The following is an 11,479-nucleotide window of genomic DNA, read 5'->3' on the forward strand; positions in this document are numbered from 1 at the left end:
TACTAAGAGTCATTTTATATGTATCATATAGCAATAGATAAGAGTGTTGAATCTGAAATTAGACCACCTGGGTTTAAATACTGAGTCTTCTACTTATCTAGTGTGAATTTCAGCATATTACTAACACATGCTTTATGTTTCTTCAATTTTAAAATAAAAATAATAATAGTTCTTACTTTGTAGCGTTATTTTATATGTTAAACTAGAGGCCCGGTGCACAAAAATTTGTGCACTGGCAGTCAGGGGTGGGGGGGGGGTGGTGTCCCTCAGCCCAATCTGTGCCCTCTCACGGTCTGAGACCCCTCAGGAGATAACCACCTGCTGGCTTAGGCCCACTCCCCAGGTGGCAGATGGCAGGCCCGGATACCACACTGGGTCGCAGATGACAGGCCCTCTGCCACGCTGCCCCACCCTGCTGCCTGCCGCACATGGCAGGACCAGCGGGCGGCGGGGCTCGGGGCGGGCACATCGCGATCCGCCATGCCCCACCCCGCCAGCTGCCGGGCCGAGCACATGGACAGCAGGCCTGGCGGGTGGTGGGGCGGGCAGCGGCTGGCAGCGGGGCAGCACGGGCAGATCCAACTGTGCCGGCCCACCTGCAGTATGCAAATTTAACAGCCATCTTTGTTGGGTTAATTTGCATACTCTTCTGATTGGCTAATGGGCGTAGCGAAGTTACAGTCAATTAACATCTTTGTCTTTTATTAGTGTAGATGTGTTAAAACTTATAAAGCAATTAGAACAATGCCAGGACTAAAAGTATTTTATATATACTGTTCGAACACCTTTGTTGTCTGCAGTTACCAAGATAAAATGTCTCCAATTCGCACAGGAACACAAGGATTAGACAGTTGAGCACTGAAAAAAAGTCATGTGGTCCAATGAGTCACGTTTCCAGTTGCATCATGCAGATGGCAGAGTGAGAATTTGGTGGAAACAGCATGAAAGCATGCACCCCACATGCATGAGTATAACCCTTCTAGCTGGTGGGGGCAGTGTTATGGTTTGGGGCATGTTTTCCTGGCATGATTTGGGCCCTTTAATTCGTGTGGAACAACATCTGAATAGCACAACATACCTAAGTATCATTGCTGATCAAATTCATCCTATCATGTTGATGGCGTATCCCAATGGAAATGGCTTCTTCCAACAAGACAATGCACCATGCCATGGTGCTCGTATTGTGCAGGAGTGGTTTCAAGAACATGAGGGAGACTTTACCTTGCTTAGGTGGCCCCCACAATCACCAGATCTCAATCCAATTGAGTATTCGTGGGACAAAGTTAAAAGGGCCATCAGGAAGCTGGTTCCACAACCATCAATCTCACAAAACTGGATAGTGCTATTCATCAGGCATGGTGTCAGATTCCATGCATAACTTTTCACCATCTCATGGAGTCAATGCCAAGAAGAATTGCCGCAGTATTGAAGGCAAAAGTACTGATGGGGTGGTCATAATAATCTGGCCACTAGTGTGTGTGTATATATATATATATATATATATATATATATATATACACCCCATGTTCAAAGGTTGTTAAATTGTGTTGTTTACCCATATCTTCAGAAAAAAATCACTTCTACTGTCATGGTAAACAACCTGCTTCCCTATTTATAATGGATGGTCTGGCCCTCTAGCAACTTCAGCACCAAATTATGGGTTATTTGCCTACAAACATCAGGTGGTCATAATAATCTGGCCATTCAGTGTATATATATATACACACACACACACACACACACACACACACACACACACACTAGTGGCCTAGTGCATGAAATTCATGCACGGGGCCAGTGTCCCTCAGCCCGGCCTGCACCCTCTCCAATCGGGGATCCCTCAGGGGATATCTGGCAGCCAGACATCCCTCTCACAATCCAGGACTGCTGGCTCCTAACTCGGAGCACCAGTGGGTCTTTCTTTATTTTTATTTATTTAATTTTTTTTAGGGCAAAAGTCTATGATTTTTAATTAAAACTGAAAAACTGTCAGGGACAGGAATGACAGAGGACCCATTCTAGGTGGATGGGATCCTGGGGGTGGGAGTGGGGAACATTGTTGACACAGTTGTCAGAATTCAAATGGGGTCTGTGGATTGAACCTTAATACCATTTGAATGGAGATTTCCTCACATGCTTGGGCGGAGAACTGTTATGTAGGAGTGTCTGCTTCTGGGAGATACACAGGGAGTGTCCGGGCATCCTGTCATGTGTAGATCATGCTCTCCAACAGCTCAGAAAAAGACGGGGGAATGGGCATCTGTGTGTATAAATGCACACACTCACACACAGTCTAACCTTGCTATTTTCGACTCCACCTTTGTGCACCTGCCTACTTGCTAAGATCTGTAACTCCAGAATCAGGGCTTGCAGAGCTTCCTCGGCCACTGGGCCACGGCCAGGGTGCAGGAACCCTGCAGACAGACCCGCAGGCACAGTTCCCAGTTGAGGTCCAACAGGTGCCACTGTTTTCTTGTTTCCGCTCCAGTATGTGAACTGGGGTCTGTTTCGCGACTGGTTCCGTTGGGCTTTGGCATTTCTGTGCTTGCTGGTGGCGTCTGGCTGTGTGGGAGGGCCAAGCTGGTGCTCCAGTGGCCGCGGGTCCCTGAGCCCGAGAAGACTGTGCGGTAAAATGCGGAGAAAAGATCGCGTCATAAGCAAGTTCAGGCTGCCCGGTTCCAACCTTAAGGAATCAACAGCGCCCATCACATACGGTGTCCTTGCAACCGAAACACAGAGAGCGCTGCCCGGAGCAGGCACGGTGCCGCCTCCCCGGGGCCCACAGACCAGCAGCGATGGGCACTTGCGGGTGTCGTGGTGAAGTTGTGACGTTGAGGCGATGCCGGGGGTGAGTCCGGCTGCCAAGGCCACGTCCTGGCCCACGTCCAGGCCCATGCCCCACAGCGAACCTGCGGTCAGCACCGACAGGCAGCTCGGGGAGCTCACAGAGCCATGTCGGTACCGCAGCCGTTTCTCTACGCACGATTAAACCGTCCGCGTTCTCCCGGAAAGAGGGGCTTTTCCTCCCACTCCGGATGGCCATGCTGCCCCGGGGGCGCCTGAGGACCTGGCACCCCAGCCTCGCTGACCCCGCGGGCCACTGCCCTAACAGCTTCGTACCTCTGCGGCCCTCCACGCAGCCCGGCGCCGTCCAGCGCGGTCCGTCCATCTGCGCGGCCTCCAAGGCCACCCGGCCCCATGCGCTCGGGCCGCTCCCGCCTAGACTTTGCCTGGACTTTGCTTTCCCGCGCCTGGCGGGGGGCCCTGGGCCCGGTGGGCCTGCGCGGAGCTGCGCCTCGGTGACCACACTTCCAGAAGCTGCCCTTTTCATTATTTTTAAAAGATTGCAACGCACATGCCCGGCCCCCAGCTCCGCCCCGCCTGGCGAGGGGCCGCCAGCAGTTTTCAGGCCAGCTGCGCCCCGGATTGTGGCGGGGATCCCCGCTGGGGCGCTGGGCGGGCCTGGGCTAGAGGCCCCAGTGGTTTGAAGGCCGGCCACGCCCCTGATCCAGGCAAGGTCCCCTCATGGTGCTGGGTCTTCCATCTGGTCGTGACGGCCCTAGTCTATTATTAGTATAGATTTCATTTCTAGAGATATTAACCCCACTTTATAGATATGGTCATTGATAACTTGACCACGAATTAATCCAGTCCTTTATCAAATCTATATTGAAACTTTACGTTCTGGATACTATGGTTAATGAAAGAATTTTACAGACTAGTGGAGCAGCTAAGACATGTGTTTAAAAAAAACAACAAACTAATTGTATGAAAAACATGAGAAAAAGCACAGAAAAAGAGGTAATCTGAATAGCAATTCAGAAAAAAATGTATTTAAATGTTATAATTCCTGTCCTTTCTATTTTCACATAATTGCCAGAATATCTGCCTGTCTACATTTATCACAGTCTAAATCAGTGGTTCTCAACCTTCTGGCCCTTTAAATACAGTTCCTCATGTTGTGACCGAACCATAAAATTATTTTCGTTGCTACTTCATAACTGTCATGTTGCTACTGTTATGAATCATAATGTAAATATCTGATATGTAGGATGGTCTTAGGCAACCCCTGTGAAAGGGTCCTTCGACCGCCAAAGGGGTCGCGATCCACAGGTTGAGAACCGCTGGTCTAAATGGTTATTAAACTATGCAAAAATGTTAAAAAAAAAAAAATGGGCCTCCTGTAAAAAGGCCATTTTTGTAAACTATCTCTGAACATGAGGGCAGGATAAATGAGGGAAAATAATATGGTGACATCGAGTTGTACTCCTCTAGTTGTATTTTTCTATTCATTTTGTTTTTTGAAGAGAAAATAATGAATTTGCGATCTGCTGGGGGGAAAAAGACAAGAAAGCTAAATCATTAGTAGCTGTATATACATTATTTAAAACCAATGGTTCTAAAGCTTGACTCTCTCGGTTCAAGACCTAGTTTTTCCACTCACATGCTGTGTGGCTTTGAGCAAATTAACGTACTCTTCTGTGTAGTTGTTTCCCCAATTGTTAAAGATGATGATACTGATAATAAGTTTCTTTTTCTTTGTTTGCAGAATAGTAGAGTGCCAGATATACAAGAGGTATTCAACAAACGACAAACATCACAGCTTAGTTACTAAGAGCTTAGCCTCTGAAAAAAGATTGCTTAGATTTGAATCCTGGATCCAGCAATTGCACAATATGAAAGTTCACAAATATTAGCTAAAACCCTATAACCAGCGACCAAAATATTTTTTTAATCTACACATTTGCAAACATTATTTTAAGGATAGAGTTGAGAATGTTTATTTATGTTGAAAGAATCATTCAGCTCCAGTTCATTAAACTACAAAAATGATTCCATATTTAGTAGCTTAAACAATGATAGACAAGCTTCTGGAAGACCATGTAGGATTGGAAATGTTGCTGAGACCATTCTGACACTATAATCTACCACAGTCTACCTCTGTTCATAACAATTCATACCCCTCTCATATGCAAAATACAATCACTCTTTCCCAAGGGTCTCCCAAAGTCTTATCCCATTATGGCATTCGCTTTAGGATGGAGGTGTAGGATCTCATCATGTAAATCAGGTCCAGTTATAGGTGAAGTGCATTTGTGTAGTATAACTTCTACATAATAGTTCCTAATGATATGAAGAGCTGTTAACTAAACAGAAAAGTTATATGCCCCTCCCTCAACCCCAACACACCATGGTTGCTGTAGATTTTTTCTGTGAAAAAGGGAGAAAAATCTAAAAAAAAAAGGAATCACAGGTCCACAGAAATTTTAAATTTCAGGTGGGTGCACATTACCATAATTGATTCTCCAGAGATGTTGTCTTTGTTTTCTGGGGTTTTGGTATCATCCTCTAAGTTATTCTCCATTTGCCACAAAAAAGAAAAATTGTTGGTGTTTGCAGATGAATTTGTTTGTTTGTTTCAGCTTATTTCCTACCTCAGAAGTTTGAGAATCCAAAGGCTTCTTTTTTATTGGACACTACCTATGTCTTTTAGTCTAAGCTGGCAGTGTTTTCACCAATATTCTTCTCTTAAAGAGTCTATGGATTTCTTATAAATCTTATTGTAGTTTACTCCATTAGATAAAATTCATACTCATTGATCTCCTTGAAATAAGACTTTCTGTATTGTGATTTTTCTATAAGGGTATTTTAGGGCAATGTCCTTAGAGTCTTAGAAGCCTCATTTTTCAACAGAAAGAATCTCTGAGATACTAAAAGGAGTTTTTGTCCAATTAGTACTACTTTAAATACTTCTGAACTCTTAACAAAGGGTTATATAGTTACATCCTTGTCTTCATCTATAGATCATGTTTTTTATGACAATATTAGAGGCCCGGTGCCTGAAATTTGTGCACGGAGGGTTGGGGGGGGGGGTGTCCCTCAGCCCCGCCTGCACCCTCTCCAATCTGGGATCCCTCTCACAATCTGGGACGGCTGGCTCCTAACCACTTGCCTGCCTGCCTGTCTGATTGCCCCTAACCGCTTCTGCCTGCCAGCCTGATCACCCCCTAACTGCTCCCCTGCCAGCCTGATAGCCCACCACTGCCCTCCCCTACTGCGGCTCACCTCCTCCTCCGGGACCTGCCTCCTCCAGGACCTGCCTCCTCCACAGGAGGCAGCGGAGACGCCGGACCAGCCTTCTCCACGCCGCACAGAGCCGTGGGACTCCCAGGCCTCACAGTGCAGAGTGGTCACCAGGCCCCTCCGCTGTGTGTGCCACCATCTTGTGACAGCCATCTAGGCTATTATTAGTACAGATATTGGCAGACTCTTTCTTAAATTTCTTAAACTTAATACTGTTTCCATCTGGAGAGGCTGGGGGAAAGGAACAAGTTTATTTTCAAACCACCAAATACTTGTTCATTTGTGTTTCTTAGCTCATATTTCTCCTCTTGAATTTAACAATAGGCAGTAAGGAAAGAAAAGAGGAGGAGGAGGAGTCAAGAACCTTCATCGCTCTGCCAGAAATTTCCTTAGTTAGGTCATCAGTTCATTAGTTATATTTTGTTTCCACATCACTGCAGGCAACTGTTGTGAAACTTTCTACCACTATACAAGTTTACCTTAGCCTCTAGCTTCCAATAACATCGAAACTTACTTTCCTTTAAGCTATCATCAACAGCCAACTCAAATGCCATCAGGCTTTTTGCCTTTGTTCTACCAGTTTTTGCCTGCCCCACAGCCCTAAATCTACATGACTAAGTGCGAGGTTTCATTACATCAACACTTCTGGGGGGGAAAAAGTATACATATACAAGTCATAACATAATTATTATTTATAAATTATAACTTATAAGTTATTATAAATTATATATAAAATTACATATACTTTTTATAATTATAACATATATTTATTTCTGGTTAGCTCTTGGTCCTCTATTGACCATAAGTACTTATTTTTCTGCATTTTTATGCTCTGCCATCTGGGGTCCTGCTGTCTGTCCTTGGAGGGGTTGCTAGCCAATTCCTAGAGATTTTAATAACTCACCCTTGACTGTGCTTTTCAAATGCAAATTAAGCAATCCAATGTCTACACTCCCAAACAGAGAGAGAGCCACCATCTCTCTGATCTAATCACTCTAGGGCCAGGTAACAGACAACTAAGAATGACATCTTTGCTGCAGAGCCCAAGGAATTGTTCAAATTAGCCAATCTTAAACCGGCTTACCCTACCCACTGCTTCCTGAGGGGCCACAATCAAGTCTCTTTCCCACACTTTTCTCGTTCCTTCTACCTCCTGCAGACCCCGATGCTTCGCTGTGCGGCCTTCCGTGGCATGGACTGCCCGCCGCTTGGAACTGTGTGCATGACAGTCTTTTCAGTGGCAGCCCTCTCCTGATCTTTCAGCCTTGCCGTACCTAAATAGTAATAAAACCTATATTTTAGAAGCTACTTAACAAACCATACTGAGGTACTAGCGTAAAACCACACATAAATTGGCCTGATAGTTTTGTAGGGCCCATTAATTTAGCTTATAAATTACTAGGAGCAGCAAAGCCTGGAAGAGTCTGTGGTGCCAGAATAGTGAGGGCGGCATTTCTGAGAAGTAATATCACCAACGTGGGTCACAGTTTGATGAAAAAGCGAACCTAAAAGATAAGCTATATTGATCTCCCTCTCCTGGTATCTCTACAAAATAAGTCAAGTAAATGCTTACTAGTCTTTGTCAAAATAATAAGATTCTTAAACATCTGATATGTAGAATAAATTTTGAGTTAGAGCAAATTATTATGGTCCATGAGACACTACACTCCTCTTGCAACTGCCTCATCTACTTAGTGTTTCAATTCTGGGTGTTTTAATCCACCACTTTCCCCCTGTACTAATGTATTCAATAATTTGTATACACTGGGAAAACTGCCCCTTGTCACCTATATCCATATTAAGAGCTAGAAATAACTTTTATATATAGGTGTCCCCCCAAAAATGTATACACACATTTTTTTTTGTTTTGTTTGTTTGTTTGTTTTGTTTTGTTTTTAGAGAAAGGGAATAGATGGTACAGGAACATTTTGATTCTTTTTTAAAAATTATTTTATTGATTTTTTTACAGAGAGGAGGGAGGATAGAGGGAGAGGGATAGAGAGAGAAATATCGATCAGCTGCCTCCTGCACACCCCCTACTGGGGATGTGCCCACAACCAAGGTACATGCCCTTGAGCGGAATCGAATCTGGGACCCTTCAGTCCACAGGCCAATGCTCTAGCCACTGAGCCCAACCTGTTAGGGCCACACTTTTAATAATAATAAAGTCAGTGTTCATTAACCTACAGTTCATTTTCAAAATTTAAAAGAATCAACAGAAATGAATAATTTTTTGTCAAGGCCTGTTTTCAAACTGATGACCAGTCTGGTCCAGTCACTGTTATTAACATGTAGCAATGGAACTGCAAACATCAAGAATCATTTCATTTAGCCCAACCAGTGTAGCTCAGTGGTTAAGCTTTGACTCATGAACCAGGAGGTCACAGTATGATTACAGTCAGGGCACATGCCCAGGCTGTGGACTGGATTCTCAGTAGGAGGAGTGCAGGAGGCAACTGATTGATGATTCTCTCTCATCATTGATGTTTCTGTCTCTCCCTCTCCTTTCCTCTCTGAAATAAAATATATTTAAAAAATAAAATAAAGAATGGTTTTGCTCAGTATTTGTGTGCCCTCAATTTGTCAACTGTTGCCAGTTTTTTACCATAAACTTTATCTTTAATGTATCACCATATACAAGTCTAGTGGATAAATTGTCTTTGTTCAAAGCTTAGTCTGGCTTGACTCATTATTTCAAATCTGTTAAACCTGAAAAGGAGTGAAAATTAGGTGAGTTATCAGCTGTTAAAGTGTTGATACAAAATGTGTATATATTTGGGGGACCATTGAATAATTATAAAGGCAGTGTTTGTATTTCCATGTCTACTAGCATTTTAAGATGAATTTCCTTTCATCAAAGCTTAGTCTGGCTGAAAAGAAGAAACATCAGTTGAGCAATTAGCTGTTAAAGTGTGTACACATGTTTTTGGGATACCCTATATTTTTTTACTTAACCCTTCTAACTACCAAATTATTTTTGTGCTTCATTTTTCTCATCATCCCTCTGGATTCACAAATGCTTACTACCCAACTTTGTCTAAAAATTCTATTCCATATAACAGAATCCTCCTGATAATTAAAGTTTCACCTCAAATGCCTTCTATTCACTTATTCAACAGGTGAAAGTAACTATGTGAACAATGTTTTTCCTTATAATTTGCTACCTAGGATTATACAGATTATCATCGTTGGTTTTATTTTAATTCTGAATTTACATTTATCTATTAAACATTTTGAGACTTACAGAGGTCTGATTTCAAAAATAGTCATTTGATACTGTATATTTTAATTAAATTTAAGTTAACTTTTCCTGAAAAACTTGTGGAAATTTTATTCCACCTCTTGAAATAATCAAACATCTCCTGGAGTGTGGCAATAGCAATCAATTAACCATTTCTGAAATTACTATTGTGATAAAAATTTAATTAGTTTCTGTCTCTTTCTATCACCAGTGGTTGCTAGTGTGATGATCACAATAACCAGTAGATTCTAAGATTTTTATTTTTTCATATTTTCAAGAAGTATCTGGGATAAAGCAGTGTTCTGATTAGGCAAAACATACATACCTTTTTCTTGAAGAATTCTACATTTGTAAATTTTTCACTTTTAATAATGAATGCTAGAAAGATTCATTCAATTCATAAGTTTATTTTATAAATTAGAAGTGAAATAAAATGGAAAAGAAGGCTTTTTGACATTATTCCTCTACTCAAGCCTGAAAAAATAGCAATGAAAACCATAAATGTCGAGTTTTTATTTGGGGTAAATAAAAACACCTAAAAAGACTTGAAATCATTATAAGAACTCTAATTTAAAGCTATCTACATACAATTTCTTTAAAATGATAAAAGTGGTTGATGATTTCTTTCTGGGATTTCCTAGTGGTATATATAGGGTTGAATCGCTATTTTTGAAGTATCTACTGAAGGGGTAAAAATGGCTTTTTAAACAATAGAAATCATTTATTTAACTTGCAGAAGAAGAATAATATAAGCAGAAAACAAAATACTGAAACAGAATGAATGGTATACTACCAGTCACATTCAAGAATTTAGCACAATGTAAGCTCCATATAAGATAATGAGTGCAAATCATGATAGCTGAGCAAGAATGTTAACATACCATGTCAATAGAAAAACCTTTCTTCCTTTTATGTGGGATCAATTTGTTTTGGGAAATTCACAGCAGAGAAATTGATAAATCAGCTTGTATTCAGGCACTGCTCTGAGCCAAATAGTTATACTTTTATTTCAGATGTGGTCCAATGTAGCTAATATATTTTAAAAGAAAGAAATCTCATTTATGGATACTGAGGGAATAATAGTTTCCTGATTATTTAGAATGTTCTAGAATGACATTACTCTATTTTGAAACAAATAAACATAGTTAATGATTAAAAAATTAATTTTCTCAAATTTTTTTTCTTGAAACCTTCCTTTTCCTGGGCTTTCTTGAAACTACACTTCCCCCCTGTTGGATCTGTGGTAGCAAAGGCCTGTTCTCATTCTGTTGCCTTGTGTTTCTACAAGTAATCTCTAAGTTCACTTATTTTCAAATGTTCAAATGGAGGATATTCTTGTTTTATGTTGACATGAATGAGGAGAGCATTCACAGAAGTACAAGATAAGCCTTGTATAATCAAATATTGCATTTGAAGCAACCTACAGAGAAAATCCAACAATGTTAAATTTAGCAAAAGAGTCACAAAATCCAACTACCTTATAAATCTCTTGATTATGCCAACCACTCTTCAGACCCAAAATTAACATCAATCTGGAACTTAAATCACTTGATATTATAGAGCCATAGCATAAACACTGTTCAGACTAAAGGAGAAACTATTTCTTTAATGATTTGTGAGGAGTCTACAAAAACACCCCCAAAATCATGGATATAAAACTGAAGATATTCAGCTCAAATGTAATCATGTTACTAACCTACAGCTGCAAGAACTGGAAAGAAACCAAAATCTTACACAAGAGATTGGATGGCTTTAAAAGCAAGTGCAATGGAAGGTATTTTACTGGAATAAAACCAATTCACTCCAATAGATAATCTACAGGAATAATCATTGAGAAAAATATCCCTACCAGAATTAGCAACAAACACCAACTTACGTAAGCCAACTATTCCAGATGTCCACCTACGGGCACAGAGCCGCAAAATCAGATGGTATGACCTGAGTGCCAATATAAAACCTTTAAAAGCACCAGAAAAAAAGGGCAGTTGATCTTAATGCCACACAACAGATGGCAATAGAATGTAGAAACAATTATTTTTTACACCTTGTGCCAAGGTTGGAGAAAAAAAAGGAGTCAATAAACATTCCCATTTGTGGGAAGAGAATATATTGTAGTGTCAAACCTAGAATTTTCTGCAGACCTTTTCAAAATAG

Source organism: Myotis myotis, unplaced genomic scaffold, assembly GCF_014108235.1.
Source record: "Myotis myotis isolate mMyoMyo1 unplaced genomic scaffold, mMyoMyo1.p scaffold_m19_p_1, whole genome shotgun sequence".
In the NCBI taxonomy this organism is placed as follows: Eukaryota; Metazoa; Chordata; class Mammalia; order Chiroptera; family Vespertilionidae; genus Myotis; species Myotis myotis.